The sequence below is a fragment of the Nanorana parkeri genome, unplaced genomic scaffold (genome assembly GCF_000935625.1).
Source record: "Nanorana parkeri isolate BGI_ZX_2015 unplaced genomic scaffold, ASM93562v1 scaffold31, whole genome shotgun sequence".
Taxonomy (NCBI): Eukaryota; Metazoa; Chordata; class Amphibia; order Anura; family Dicroglossidae; genus Nanorana; species Nanorana parkeri.
In genome coordinates this window covers 448937-465071 of record NW_017306299.1, presented here as the reverse complement: position 1 = coordinate 465071, position 16135 = coordinate 448937, and positions in this window count along the sequence as shown.

The window sequence follows — 16135 nt, the reverse complement described above, 5'->3', positions numbered from 1 at the left end:
ATAATTTTTAGGCCTAAAATGTGGATTATAACGTGTGCAAAAAAATGCAAAAATGGCTCTGGCATCGAAAGGGTCAAATGCAGCCAGGCAGCGGGCATTTTCAGAAGGAGGCCGGCAATGGCAGACCCATCATTCTCTCATGTTCCCCTGCGGCGATGAAGGTCAGTGTATGCGTGATACGGACACACGCTGGATGGAGAGGAAGCTTCCGTCTGACCTCCTTTTCCCGTCAAGTTTGGAACTTTTTTAGAGTCGTGAAAGTTCTAAAAATAACGGCACAAACAGCAGTCGCCGGCGAGCACCATATGGGGATATAGCCACAAAATGGAAATAAATACAGCGGAAAAGAGTCTGTCAGGTCTGCTCACGGTGAAGGCTCCGCCGTGTTCGTGCCAGCGGACGAAGGTCTCGGCGGACGGATTGCAGAAGTTTCCGAACCCCTGACGTGCCTGATTCCAATATGTGACTTTTCTCCGAGCCCGCTGTCAATCAACGCTTCGTGATTCCAGACGTGGAAAGAGCACATCCAGGGCCATCGAGCGCCGTCTCCTGCTGGCAATAAGCACACCGTGGGGATGGAAATGGCAGAGAATTTATTGGAGGACATTTTACTGACAGCGGGGAACAATGTTTTATTGTCTCCTGCCGGTCGACATTTCAGCGTTAGTCCTGTAAAATATAAATAGACAGGTGCGGTGGACTTACCTTGCCATTGTAGAATAAGGCGGAGGTGGGCAACTCCGGCCCTCCAGCTGTGCTATAACTACAAATCCCAGCATGACTCTGCCTCTGGAAGTCATGTATGTAACCCTCAGTCTTGCAATGCCTCATGGAACTTGTAGTTCCACAACAGCTAGAGATTGCCCTGGAAAAAGGATTGCCGCTTTAAAGAGAACCTGTTATCCATGGGTAATGTTTCAAAGTAAAATTCCAGTCAATGTATATCTAATCAGACCTGCCCCTGTACTACATAGCTGCTGGCAGATCCAAAGGAGATTGTACAATTAGATTGTTACGTGTATGATGAAGCTTAGCCTTGTCCACCTGTGCAATGAGAGTGCCCCATTGGCCAATTAGGATGTTCTCATTGGACAGGCCAATGGTGAGAGGGTGGGGCTTAGCTCTCCAATCACAACAGTCAAGCCCTTAGGACTCGTGCTCACCAGCAAGTACATGTTATGGTGTGCACAACGTGTGGTGTGAATTATGTTCAACTCCAGCTGAAGTGGAGCTTTTGTTAGCTTTACAAAGCTGAATAAATGATTCCTGACATGTCACAATATAGTATCATTTAGGGATGCACCGATACAGATACTAGTATTGGTATAGGTGCCGATGCCGAGTATTTGGGCGAGTACTCGTACTTGCCCAAATGCTCTGATGCCTAGCCTGATATGTCCGGTATCAGGAAGCCGGTCAGCGAGTCATTACATGTTGCCCAGCTTCCTGATTGGTTGGGAAGCCTGCTCCATTCTCGCTTGTGACGAGGGAGCATGGAGCTGGCTTCCCGGCCAATCATGAAGCTGGGCAGCGTTCAATAACTCGCCGCCCGGCTTCCTGATTGGTCGGGAAGCTGGCCAATCAGGAAGCCAGGCGCCGTGTAATGACGCGGCGCCCGGCTTTCTGATTGGCCGGGAAGCCGTCTTCATGCTCCCTCATCACCCCATGACAAGGGAGCATGGAGCCGGCTTCCCGGCCAATCAGGAAGCATGGCGCCCAGCTTCCTGATTTGCCAGAAAGCCGGCTCCGTGCTTTCTTGTCACCTAGTGACGAGAAGCATGGGGGCGGCTTTCCTGCTAATCGGGAAGCCGGGTGGCAAGTCATTGTCCGGGGGAGCACTGAGGCCAGGTGTCACCCGGAGCAGATACCGGGTAACACCCCGCCGTGACGTCATCGAGCATGCGTGCGACGTCCCCACGCACGTGCGTGATGACGTCATCTCGCATGCATGGTTATCTTTCTTATACTTGCTTGGTGAAGGACATCGGCAAAGAGGGGTCGTTCACCCGGTGGGATAAGGTATGACGCCGGGTCCCCTCCTCTCTCTCCTGACACTGTCGGGCTCTCGGTCCATTAATGAGTGCCTGACTTTTCTGAGGGGGTGACACCAAAATGTCTGTCAGTCATTTTGGTGTCACCCCTCCAATGGTGTCTCCCGGGTGCGGGCCGCACCCCCCTTGTGATGCCACTGGAGCACTGTGATCCCTGTGAGAGGTCATAAATACCTGGAAGTGTCACACTGACATATTACTTTTCATGAGTCAGACCACTATAGGCTATGGTCCATGTCTGTGCATGTTTGCTGGCACGGCCTCTCCACCAGGAGCACATGTGCACATGTGACAGGGTGACAATGCAGGAGCACAATTTGGAAAACATCCTATAACAGGAAGTGTCTGAACAAGGGTCCTCATGGCAGGATCACCAGGTATTCCTTTAATGAAAGAATGCAGAATTGAAGGAATTTAAAACAACTTTTGGAATTACATCAACACATAAGTGGCCAAAACTCTGGCCGTACAGCTGTGGTGCAACTACAAATCCCATCATGTATCTGTCTCTGGGAGCCATGCTTGTGGCTGTGAGAATTTTGCAATGCCTCATGGACTTGTAGTTCTACAACAGCTGGAGGGCTGGAGTGTTCCTTCCCCTGCATTAACACGGTAACTCTTATGACCCCATTCACACCTGAAGGTGACAACGCTCGACAAGAAGAACTCCATTGCTTTCGGTGACGCCCATTGACATCTGATCATTGCATCGCTTGAAGCTTGACCAAAGAGTACCGGAGGTTTCTTCAGGAACAATCGCACATTGATTTTTGACCTTACTGGGAACATCTGAAAAGCGCAAGGCGTATTTTTCACGTCATTTTGGACCTGACAACGGTTTTCTCCTCCTAGTAACCATCTTTCTATCAGCTAAAACAAAAACAATTAAGACTGAAAACCCACAAAAAGTGCAAAAAAGCTTCAAAATCACCTGAAAACACTTGCACTGAGGTGTGAATGGGGCCCAGATGAGATTTTACTGATTGGTTTAGATCTATTTAAAAATAATAATGAATCCAAATATGTAGTTGCTTAACATGCACCCCAATACACATCTGTGTTTGGATTCACCACAGCAGAATATTTTTCTGGCCAGAGGTGACACTCAGGACTCCTCAAAGTGCAGCAAGGGATCATAACCTCTCTGTAACCCAGGGCCCTGTTTCCATGGCAACTGAGTTCATGACGACATTTGGGTCCCCTCGTCTCCTATTGATAAGGTACAGTATATTATATATTGTCCTCTGGACACTCTTGTACAATTAAAATTTGCTCCCCCCTCCAACATTCAACACGACGTAAGAACCATGTTCCAATATTGGTTCAAAGTACAATTCATGGTGTGAATATATATGTATATATATTTATATATACATATATATACACACACATATCAGACGCCCCCTTTCATATCATAATCCCCACTTTGCATCAGAGCCCCATTTCATATCATAGTCCCCCTCTTTCACATCAGAGTTCCCCCTTCACATCAGGAACCCTTTTCATAACAGAAGCCCCCTTTCATATCATAAAGTTGTTTGCCTGATGAAGGGACCGGACATGTTCCGAAACGTTGCCACGCATGGTGATATGACCTGTGAGAGTGAATAAAAGGATTTTGTTTTGAAGAAACCCTGGAGTGCTGGTGACCATTTTTGTTTTGCTTTCATATCATAATACCCACTTTACATCAGAGCCCCATTTCATACCATAGTCCCCCTCTTTCATATCATAGTCCCCACTTTACACCAAAGCCCCCCTCTCTCTCAGAATGATGCGGTTGTCTGTTTGGGTCATTGAATCTCTGTTGCGTTGTCTGGGAAAACGCAGCGTGCGTGGCCAGGCAAACTCACGAGATGCCGCACGTTCTAAATGAACTGAAAGGTAGTCTTTTAATGAAAAAAAAGGGTCAGGCCGCATAATGATTTCCGCGTCGGAACGTACTTGACAGGTGCACTTTAAAATAATAGCTGAGTTGTAGAAATAGCTTTCTTCTGCCGGGGAGAGTTATGCTGAAAATAACAGTATCATTATCTCCCCGGGGCTCGGGAGTTTTTATGAATTGTAATAAACATTCTCTCAGCTGGAAGAAAGGTCTTTTCAAAGGTCATTCAGCTGGAAAACCAACATCACTCGCTGCATTTTAAAGTTTCCATCGCTGCCGACAAACCCCCTCCCTCTTCTCCAGGCCACCGAGGTAAGGGACACGCTTTTCTGGTTGTTTATGAAGAGCGGTAAATAGCCGGGAGTCAGTTCATGTGTGATCATGTTTACTCAGGTTTAGTATTGTATCTAAAAATTGGTTCATGAAGATGTCAACTTCCCGTACCCAACTATCACATTGGTGCAAAATTGGTGTTCCTTCATTTGCAATAGTTAGGTGTATCTAAACCCAAGAACAAAAATGTTATATATTACACACTTCCAGTCCTTAGAGGTGACGGCAAAATTATTTTATAGGCTTTTTTCTTTTACTATCACCTGGTGATCTTGCCAGTAACTGTTGGAACCTCTTGCACAGCATCACAGAGAAACACAAGCACATAGTCAGATATGCATGCTGCAAATGGCTTGTAAAACACAGGAAGGAAGCCACAGCTTTATTCTCTACCTTATTCAATACAACAGAATATCTATCATAAAGCAGACATCCCAACTCTCCCGGACGCTCCGGGAGTCTCCCGCTATTGGATAGCGGCTCCCGGCCGCCCGGGAGAGAAACACTTCCTCCCGGAAAGGGTTATCTGCTCGATCGAGCAGTTAAACCTTTCCCTGCGATCGTTTTTTTTTTTCTTTTCTGACATCGGGAGCCGCGGCCCGACCGTCAGTCAGAAAAGAAACAAAAAGGCATACGAATCCATAGCTAGATTCCTATTGGCTATTGCACTTTGCAATAGCCAATAGCAAACTAGGTAATGTACCCGCCCACGGCTGCTGTCAATCAGCAGAGGGGGACCTGAATTTTTCTATCAGGTCCTCTTCTGATTGAAAGCAGCAGAGGGCGGGTGCAATAGCTAGTTTGCTATTGGCTATTGCAAAGTGCAATAGCCAATAGGAATCTAGCTATGCATTCTTATGCCCTTTTTTAAATATTCTGACGACTGCAACTGTCAGAATACTAAAAACAAAATCAGAAAAAAAACCTGCAGATAGCAAAGAAGCTATTGCTTCCTGTGCTATCTGCCATCATTTCAGGGGGGTGCTCTCTCCCAGCCCCCCTAACCCCCCTCCGCGGATGGGGGGGCGTAGAGGGCACCTCCCTGAAATGAGAAGGACACCTCCCTGAAATGGCTTCTTTCAGGTTGGGATCCCTGCATAGATATATAACAGAACTTATAAGCACTGCCATCTAGTGAATGAAATTGTATACTGCAGGAGTTGTTGGTATAAACACAGTAATGTGTATTCTAACAGTAGCAAACTTCCTGTACCAGGGTGACAGTTTTTATTCACTGTACTGTATCTAGAGGAGCAGCACTGTCACCCTAGGACAGGACCTTAGAACTAGAGAACACCTTTCCTTCTCCTTATCTCTATAACACAGAGTAGTGTTCTGTAGTTCTAATGCCCTGTCCTAGGGTGGCAACGCTGCTCCTCTGGATACAGTAAGGTGAATGAGAATTGTCATCCTAGTACAGGAAGCCCCCTTTACATTGGGAGTCCCCTACTTTCACATCAAAGTCCCCTCTCCCCCACTAGGAGCTACACTTCACATCAGAGCCCCCTCTTTTCATATCAGAGTCCCCTCTCCCCTACTAGGAGCCTACCTGCACATTACAACCCCCCTTCCCATCAGGAGCCCTTTTTACATCAGAAGCCCCCCTTCACATCAGAAGCTTCTCTTTACATTTCATATCATAGTCCCCACTTTACACTAGAGGCCCCATTTCATATCATAGTCTCCATTTTACATCAGAGCCCCCCTTTTATATCAGGGTCCCCCCTCTTTCACATCATGATATGCATGCTGCACATGGCTTGTAAAACACAGGAAGGAAGCCACAGCTTTATTCTCTACCTTATTCAATACAACAGAGTATCTACCATAGATATATAACAGAACTTATAAGCACTGCCATCTAGTGACCGAAATTGTATACTGCAGGAGTTGTTGCTATAAACACAGTAATGTGTATTCTAACAGTAACAAACTTCCTGTACCAGGGTGACAGTTCTTTACATCAGAAGCCCCCCTTCACATCAGAAGCTTCTCTTTACATCACACACACCCTTTTCACATCAGGAACCCTTTTTTCATCAGAAGCCCCCCCTTCACATCAGAAAGCCCCCTTCACATCAGATGCCCCCCTTCACATCAAGAGCCCTTTTCACGTCAAAAGCCCCTCTTCAGATTAGGAGCCCCCCTTTTATATCAGAGTACCCCACTTTTCCACCTAGAGCCCTTTCACGTCAGCAGCACCCCTTTTTATATCAGAGTCCCCCACTTTCACATCAGGAGTCCTTTTCACATCAGAAGCCTGCCTGCACCATGGAAAAACACGACGCTGTGCGAAAGTTTTGAGCCACCCCTGAGGAAGGCAGAAGTCTCCTTGGTTGAGACTGGCTGCTCTAAACTGTTCATCGCGTTGATTACATTTCTGCAGCCTTTAACATACTTTCATGAAATCAATAACGTAACGCAAAAGGATAGTAAACAAACCGGTACAGTGCAATAAAACGTTTTGTGATTAGAAAATAGTAATGGAAAGTAGAAAACATCTGATCTGGCCAACTTTTTTATGAGGCCTGTAAGGATGGGGAAGTAGGGCGATAGGTGATTCAACAAGGAGCAGATTGACATTCTGACTAAGGTTGCTACCTTTTCTTCAAGCGAAACCCGAACAGCGACGCGCAGACATTTTTGGGGGAGAATAAGTCGTAGCTTATTCATATGGGGGTTCTTCACAGTTAGAGCAGTCAGGGAATGACAAGAATGAGATCCTAATAGGTTGGACTTGATGGACTAATGTCTTTATTCAACCTCAAATACTATGAACTATGAATATGTAAATAGCACCGCCCATTAATATGTAAATATCACAGTTGAGACTATTTTCAGTGCTGGGCCAGTAGCCCCATCTTAATTTTGGTTGCCTCTGTCCGCCTGACATCTTATGTCCGGGTTTCTGCTGCCATGAAACCCGGACACAGCATTCAAAACCAAGTGCAGCCGATGTACGGCTGAAATCAGCCGTACTGAGCCGTAGTGAATAGCCGAACGTTGTTTGGGTCACTTCACTACGGCTCGATTATTCACTCGGCTGCCTCGAGCAGCTTAGTGAATAACCCTGTAGTATTTATCTCCCATGCTCCACAGCGCCAGCTAGTGGCCATAGTGTGGTACATTCGAGACATTGCATTCAAAGTGGAAAGGAAATATGCTAATAACATTAGTTTTTAGCTACATTTGCACAGAATGAATGTACATGCAATTTCTCAAGATGGATGCAAATTGTTCTCACTAGAGTGGCTTCATTGTGTAGCCTGGGTTCAGAACAACATTCACAGGTTTCTATGTGAGCAACATTCTGTGATGCAGTAAGGACCACCCACAACCACCAGAGAAGAAGGACCTGTTACATCATGAGACCAGTGAGAAGTCCCTTGGAAAAAAGCTATCCTATTTTTTTTATTAATATTTATTTTTCTAATAAATGCACCAGAAGCAGCTTTACCCGCCTAGTGTACCATAAATTGTTGTTTCTTCTTATTTTACAGGGTCTCAGTTGCCCTTTTTTCTGTCCCTGGAGCTGTAAAATCGAGTCTCCCCAATAATGGAGGTGTACTTTAATGGAGCAATTTTATTTCCCTCCATTATATGATTCCCTGCTGCCGATGACAGCATAATACGCACCTTACATGTAAATAGCACAGTTGGGGCAATATATAAATATAGCCGGCACACAAGAAAACCTATAACCTGGGAAATAAAAATAACATTAAATGTAAGGTAATATTACATGTAACATTACCGTCCGCACAGCAGTTGATTTAAAATAAATAAAGTTCTGGTATATTATTGTGTAAAATCAATGCTGTATGGACCGGATTTTATTCATTCCTCAGACTGATTTAAAGCAGACCTTTCCCCTTATCTTTGATATGACAACAAAGACACCTTTAGAAATGTTTAGTAATGACAATCTACAAACACATACTTCTAGATAATCGCCGGCTTTGTATTCTTTGCATATCTTATTTCTCTTTTCTTCCCCAGTCTTCTCATAGTGGCCATTTTTACTAAGGTCAGATTGCTATATTTCCCTTTACTTCCTGGAACTCTGGAACATGTGACTAGGAGAAGTGAGCATGCACATCTCAGGGGAGTAAAATGCCTTTCCCTGAGATCTTGTGGGATTACTGTAGGGCTGCAACTAAAGATCATGCAGCAGCAGCCATGCTCTTAGTACAACCACTTCAGGATGAGGACGTATATGTATGCCCGCTGGCCCTGAAGTGGTTAGAAGAAAACCAAAACACATGGCAGTTGTTTAATATGCCCAGTGCTTTAGCAGCTAAACATCATATCCATTGAGGGTTTACATCTACTTTAAGGGTACGCTCACACCAGATGCAGTGCGTTCTGGCCGGAACACACTGCATCGCATTGCGGCCGGCTCACTATTTTGTGGGGCAGGAGGGGGCGTGATGGGCCATTGAAGTGAATGGCACCGTAGCCACGCCCTCCGGCCGCAATGCGATCGCCAACACAGATCAAAATGCTGCAAGCACTATTTTGATCGCACCGCACTAGACCGCACAACAGTCAAAATGTGCCTTGCGATGCCGTGCAGGCGATCGCAGTGAGGCCGGAGGGCATGGCTACGGTGCCATTCACTTCAATGGGCCGCCACGCCCCCTCTTGCCCCACATGCGATGCAGTGCGTTCCGGGCAGAATCGGGCTGGAACGGACTGCAACTGGTGTGAACGTACCCTAAGGCACTGAAGGGTGTGTAGCACTCAGCGGACAGGGATGGGGTCAGGGGGTGTCGTCTTTGTTTTCTTCTTTTTTAGCTCTGAGGTTTACTTTAAGGTTTATAGAAATCCAAGCAACACGAAGGGAAATCAAACCCGGCGCGGGGAAATTTTAACATTGTAAAGCGGCTTTTGGAAAGTTAATTTTTCCTGCATGTAGCAAGTGACAGTTGGTGACAGCGACATCCATCAAACTGCCACCTGAAGCCTCAATAAAGTGTTTGACATACAGGAGAAGAAGAGAGATGTTTTGCTCCCACTCAGAAATGACTTGTTTTTAAAGAAAGTGATAAATTCGCCAGGCGTATAATTTATTGCTCTCTGTGACCTGCCGCTGTATCAGGGTAACGGAGATGACAAACGTCACTGGAGATAAAGAGCGCCGCTGGGTTTGGTGGGACTTGATCACCTGAAGACACTCGGGAATCAGAACAGCCTGATATGTGGTAGAGATGAATATTGGGCTGTATGGATTCCATAGAGTGCACAATAGATGCCGGACGCTGTATGTAGTCTTCAGTGTTCTGCTGAGTGCTGAACTGGTTGCTTGTGTTCAGAGCAGCCGGCAAACCAGCCTCCGCCTCTGCTCTTCCCATGAAGGGGGGGGGGGGGGCCCCAATTGGGAGAAACTAAGAAAAAATAAAGCAGAGAGAAAGAAGATCACCCATACACTGCACCACCACAAGGAAGAACCCCCAGCAACTTGCTTGCACATTGGGTTCTGCAAGGGGGAGATGTATGGACACCCACCTATGAAGAGGATCAGGAGGTATGTTCTTGCAGTAGCCCCACTTCAAGGGTTGATCAATTTTTTTACCCGAGTTCTGCTTAAGGCTAGGTTCACATCTGGCCGAAGTTTTAGTTGCATAATCAGCTGGTTCCCTGAGCACAGGTCCGGATATCCTGTTTTAGGGTGACTCCTTTCCCTTGCAGGGTCCTATGCAGCTAGTAAGTTGTGTCTCCACAAACACACATACACAGCAAGGCAAGTCCATTCACCTGCTCCCCCTCCTCCCTTCTCTAACCTGGTAGATGGACAGCTACTGGAGGCTGCTTTGTTCCTTGTGATCTTTTACCGGACAGGAAGTTCAGGGAAGCCGAGCTGAGAGAGCTGGAGCTGATGTTCGTAAACATGATGACTGTAAGTACTTTGTTATATGCTAAGGAGCCTGCAGTGGGCATGGTTAGGAATTACGCTCGTGCATATCCAGCAGGGGGATCCCAGGTCCCTAGTTTTCCAATAAAAGCAGGAGGGGGTTACAGGCAGCTAATATAAAGATTGACTCGGGGACCTATACTAGCTGTATTAAAAATAGAATGATTTTCAATAATTACTTAACTAGATTAAACTGTAAACCTCATATATGCCTACTCTATAAGGTATGTACTGCATATATACATATATTACCTATATCTGCCTGGAGTTCATCCTCGCAGTCTTTCGTGTAGGTAAAAGATATTTTTCAGGGCTGGTACTGATTAAAAAGTTTGTGTTCGACTAATCACATTTTTTTTTAATCGATTAATTTCGATTAATTATAACGCACATACAGACCCAACTACATTGGCCTACACACATACAGCACAGCAATGACGTAATAAAATGAACTAGGATCACACTAATCCAGCACGTTATTCATCTCACGTGCCCCACTCAATATGGCCGCCGCTTGAGTGGGGCAACTCAGAATAATAACGTGCTGGATTAGTGTGATCCTAGTTCATTTTATTACTTCATTGCTGTGCTGTATGTGTATAGGCCAATGCCTTGGCGGGAGCTCGTGCAGAAAAAGTTTCTTGGGCTTCAACCTCTTAGTTGTAACGAAACCGGAAGTCAGGCGGTCGCAGAACTCGATAAGTTCTCAGTGTCGACAGATCACCGGCCCAAGTGGCTCTGCCGGCTAGCGAAGGGATGGGGGAGGAGTCCGATGACGTCACTGACATCGACGTCACCAGACTTCTCCCCCCTTCCCTTCGTTAGCCGACGGAGCAACTTGGGGACATCGACGTCACCAGACTCCTCCCCCCTTCCCTTCGTTAGCCAACTGAGCCACTTGGGGAAGTCCGTGACGTCACCGGATCTCCGACGGGACTCCCAGAAGCCGGCGGAGAGGTGAGTGTTTTCATTACTGATTCAAATTCTTTTGATCGATCAAAAATTTTAACGATTAATCGAGTAATTCATCGTTAATTTCCGCAGCCCTAATATTTTTCCACTGATGCTCACACGAATGTGTTTCTTTTGTACTAAAACGTCTTTACTCTTCTCTACCGAACAGCAAAAACAACTTTCAGGCCCTCGTCCCCTGGTGACTGTTCCGAAGTTCTGACGCATCCTAAACTTTGAGAAGAATTGATCTGGGGCTGTGACTCAGGAGTCGCTCTCCTCTCTCCGGGTAGGTGAAGCTGTTGGGGAGATGTAATGTGAAGTGACAGGTAGGTGGGGAACACAGTGCACACATCACAAAGGATTAGGAGCAGAGACGGAATTATAAAAATATCTCCTTCATTGTCACTTTATGTCTGACTCACACGGTGACTACAGCTTGTAGACTCTGCCGATGCCCAGATGTTCCACCTTCCTGCCCTTTATGTATTATTCTGTCTCTATGTCCACCTGTCTGGAAACAAGTCCACAGACAAAAGCATATAAAGACAAATAAATCAGAAGGAAAACAAACTCTAACCTGTTTTTTTCGTAGCACCCGGCTCGCCCAGCTTTCTAAGGATTCATGCTGACGATCGTTTTAGTCAAGCGCTGCATTTGAATGCATGCAGCTGCATTTGAATTGCAAGCAAAGCAGTTGAAACGCAGCATTTTCGTGCCAAACGCAACCCTTAAAGTTACATTAAAGTCAAAATGTTTTTAAGCTGTTTCACATGCTGATGAAATCGCTTACAATGGATGCTGCTCCTTGATGTTCAAAATGTTCAATTCCCTGCAGAATCAGCGGGTCCCCTGAACAATGGCCCTGATATCCTGTATTGGGGTGGATCCTTTCCATTGCAGGGTCCTATGGAGCCACCCTTGTGTGTGTTCTAGTAAGCTGCATTTGGAGTGGAGCACAATTGCACTTTATAGACTGTTGGAATAACTTTTAAAGGAGACTTTTTTGTGCTTTATAGAGACTAATTTGTTGAGTTGCACACGTGACCTGGATCACAACACATTGCACATGCAGCATTGAGATTGTATTGATTTTAACCATTTGGGTAAGTCACATTTTTTGTTGGGATGATCAATGTGCACTTTAATGTTTATGTACAATAGCGATGCACCTATACCGATACTAGTATTGGTATCGGTCCCGTTGCCGAGTATTTGGGTGAGTACTCGTACTTGCCCAAATGCTCCAATGCCTGGCCCGATACTTGAGCTACCGGTATCGGTCCCGTTGCCGAGTATTTGGGTGAGTACTCGTACTTGCCCAAATGCTCCAATGCCTGGCACTGATACTTGAGCTACCGGTATCAGGAAGCCAGGCAGCGAATCATTACATGCTGCCCGGCTTCCTGATTGGCCGCGAAGCCGGCTCCATGCTCCCTCGTCACTTGTGGCTCGTCAATCAGGAAGCCGAGCAGCGTGTCATTACCCCCCCCCGGCTTTCTGAATTGGCCAGAAAGTCGGATTCACCTGGTGACAAGGGAGCATGGAGCCGGCTTCCTTGTCACTCAGGAAGCCGAGTGCCATGTCATGAATCATTGTCCAGGTTCATGATTGTCCAGCTTCTTGACCAATCAGGAAGCCGGGCAACACATCATTACACGGCGCCAGGCTTCCTGACTGGCTAGAAAGCCGGCTACATGCTTTCTTGTCACCTGGTGATGAGGGTGCATGGAGACGGCTTCCATGCTAATCGGGAAGCCGGGTGGCGAGTCTTTACACGCCTCCCGGCTAATCAGAAAGTCAGGTGGCGAGTCATTACACACCACCTGGCTTCCTAAATGGGACTTCCGGTATCGGTATTTGGTATTGGCGAGTACTGAAAAAAATATATCTGTACTTGTACTCGATACTTGGGATACTTGTAAGGTATCCAGGTCTATTGCGCATATGCGTGGTCCCGTTTTTCGTACCATAGGAAAACAGTCACTTGCGCGCATGCGTGCGTATCGGGACGTACGCGCACAAGCGCACTAATCTTGCGCACAGGCGTGTTAATCTGGTGCACAGGAAGTGATGAAGTACCTCTGAATTGATGTTCCTATTTAAAGCAAGCACAGCCTGGGCTTAGTGGCTGGATGGTCTTTCAGCTGTTCCCTGTGATCATGTTTGCTCTGCCTGTTTACTGCTCCTGCTCCTGCTCCTGCTCCTGCTCCTGCACCTTGACCCGGATTGAACCTGACTGCTCCTGATTGCCGTCTGCCTTCCTGACCTTGGAATTGTTACTGGACCTTTCCTCTGCCTCACCCCTTGTACTTCGCTGCCTGACTGGTGTGACCCCTTGGCTTGCCTGACCTCGAATCTGCCTACTGCTCTGGTACCCTGCTGCCCGCCTGGTGTGACCTCGGCTCTGCTCTACCCGATCCTGATTCTGGACTTCTGCCTGGCACGGTGTTGCCCTATCCACTCGCACCCGTGCTACTTGCTGTTTCTCAGGCTCTGTTCTCATCCTCAGAGTTTGGGGGACACAAGGTGCAGGGGGAGCCTCCTCATCCAACCAGTCTCCAGCCAGGTACGTGATAATACTGAAAAACCGGTATCGGTGTATCCCTAATATGAGTTTTAGATTTTTCTAGTGCAGTGACTTTATTGTCTTGAGTAATCTGCACATGTCTCCACAAACGCACACAGCAAAAGAAAACAAATTACACTGTCTAGGGAAGGGGCAGAGGAGCTGGGTCAGCACAGACCATTATTAAACGCTCCCAGAAGAGGAGAGGGAATGGCAAGAGGCTTGCAGCTTTTCTAGCGTGTAGGTAAATTTTTTCGCTCAAAGGAACAATGCAAATGAATAAAAACATAATTTATGGAAACACTCATGTAAGCATTTAAAATACTTGATTACTCTGGTCTTTTACCTGCAATTTTTTAAGTCAGTGACAGGGTCTCTTTAAGCATTGATATAATTATTATATGACTCCTGGCTTCTGGTCTGGCAAGCATTGACCTCATTTCATCCAGTGCCTTTTACAAGTTCTCATTGTCCCTTCTCTCAGAGCCTTTTTGTAGGAAATGGCCTTGAGAAAGTGTTCCAGTGCATATAAACTCCGGATTATAATGGAACTGTCCGCTCACATTGTCATATCACCCGGACAGTCTCTTACTTGTCTGTGTGGGTAACCTTTTCCTACAATGTGATACAAAGAACATTGCGCTCCTCTCTTTGCCAGGCTCCTTCCAGCTCTCTGTGCTGTCTTGGGAAACATTGACAGAATCGAAGCCACGGGGAGAGTGACATTCTACTCTGCTGGTATTATTAGACAATGACAAGGAATCCATTATAACGATACAAATGCCGATGACCGACCACTTAGAGGGGAGATCTATCAATCACAAAGTATTCAATCTGATGTGTAAACAAGTCCACCTTTGTCACATCTTCTACCTGTATTATTGTGTTCTTATTCCTAAGTTACTCAGTAACATTTGATGTCATATTAAAGTCAAAATGTTTCAAATGCTGATGAAATCACTGACAATGAATGCTGCTTCTTGAAAAGCTTTAGCTTCCTGCAAAATCAGCTGGTCCCCTGAGCACTGGTCCTGATATTCTGTTTTAAGGTGGCTTGTTTCCTTTGCAGGGTCCTATGGAGCCACCCTTGTGTGTGTGTGTGTGTGTGTGTGTGTGTGTCTCCACAAACACACATCATTCAAAATCCAAAAAATCCCATCGTCCTCCTGACCTGAAAATAATTTCCCACACACAGGGAGGGTGCGGCAGCGACAGCAGATGCCTCCACAGATAACAATGAACCAACAAAAAAGTCACTCGCACTCTAGTGTAGCGTCCAGTCAATCTATTTATTGACTAAATGGTGCAGCTTTTCCATGCAACGTTTCAGAACCAAAAGGTCCCTTTTATCAGGCAAACAGAAAGTGAACCACAATGATATAAAGTGACTTAAATACATATATGTGCCAACCAAACAACCAATCAAGTTTGTTGGTCCACAAACACACAGGCACAGCAAGAAAAGCCACTTCCCTGCTCCATGCTTCTCTCTTCTCCCTTCTTCAGCTGTGCTCTGACAACGGTGGATGATTCGGCTCATCAGTATCTACTCAGAGCTGCCATTTCTGTACTGGAAAATACACAGTTTGCACATTGTTGCCTTGTGTATTATAGAACACTGGGTTGGGCTTGTTTCTGTGTGGATAGATTAGCAGCCGTTCCACTTATGGATGACATTACTTCCTATAAATTAAGCACAATTATAAGAAAATTTGCATATAAATAACATTGTACTCCCGTGACTGATGACGGGGAAAGTCGGTAACCCCCTAAATGAAATGCTAATTGTATGGATGACCTCAGACGTGCGGGTCGCGCTGCATTACTGAAAATGAAATGAGATATTTCAGTCATTCTCGTGACTGTCAGACATACAGTAGCAGGCCTCTGGACCAAAGTGTCCGCATTGCCCCAGAAATCAATCAGACCTTGATATCCATTAGAATGTTTCTTTTTGCAAGCTTTGGTAATTGGGGCCCACAGTAAAGGTGCCCATACACCTGCCGATTATCGTACGATAATCACGGGAAATCCCGCGAACGTACGATAATCGGCAGGTGTATGGAAGGCGTGCGACCGTTTCTACTGTACGGTCGCGCGTCTTTTGTCTTATGAGCAGGCTCGAGAACCCGCCGAGAATCGTACGATTGTCGGCGGGTTTGTGGCCTGCTAGTAAGACAAATGCCGCACGGGCCGGTGTGCGTGAGCGCACACTGCCCGTTCAGCATTGCAGTCATCGGAAGCCCGCCCCTCAGCGGGGCGCGCTTGCGATGATCGCAAGTACGATCTGCCTGTCCAAGATGGCAGATAGTACATTTTTTAAATTACCTTACAACCATCGCAAGACAAAAGTCTTGCGAGGGTTGTAAGGTGTATGGCCAGCTTAACATACACTATGTGGCCAAAATGTGTGGACACCTGACCATCATACC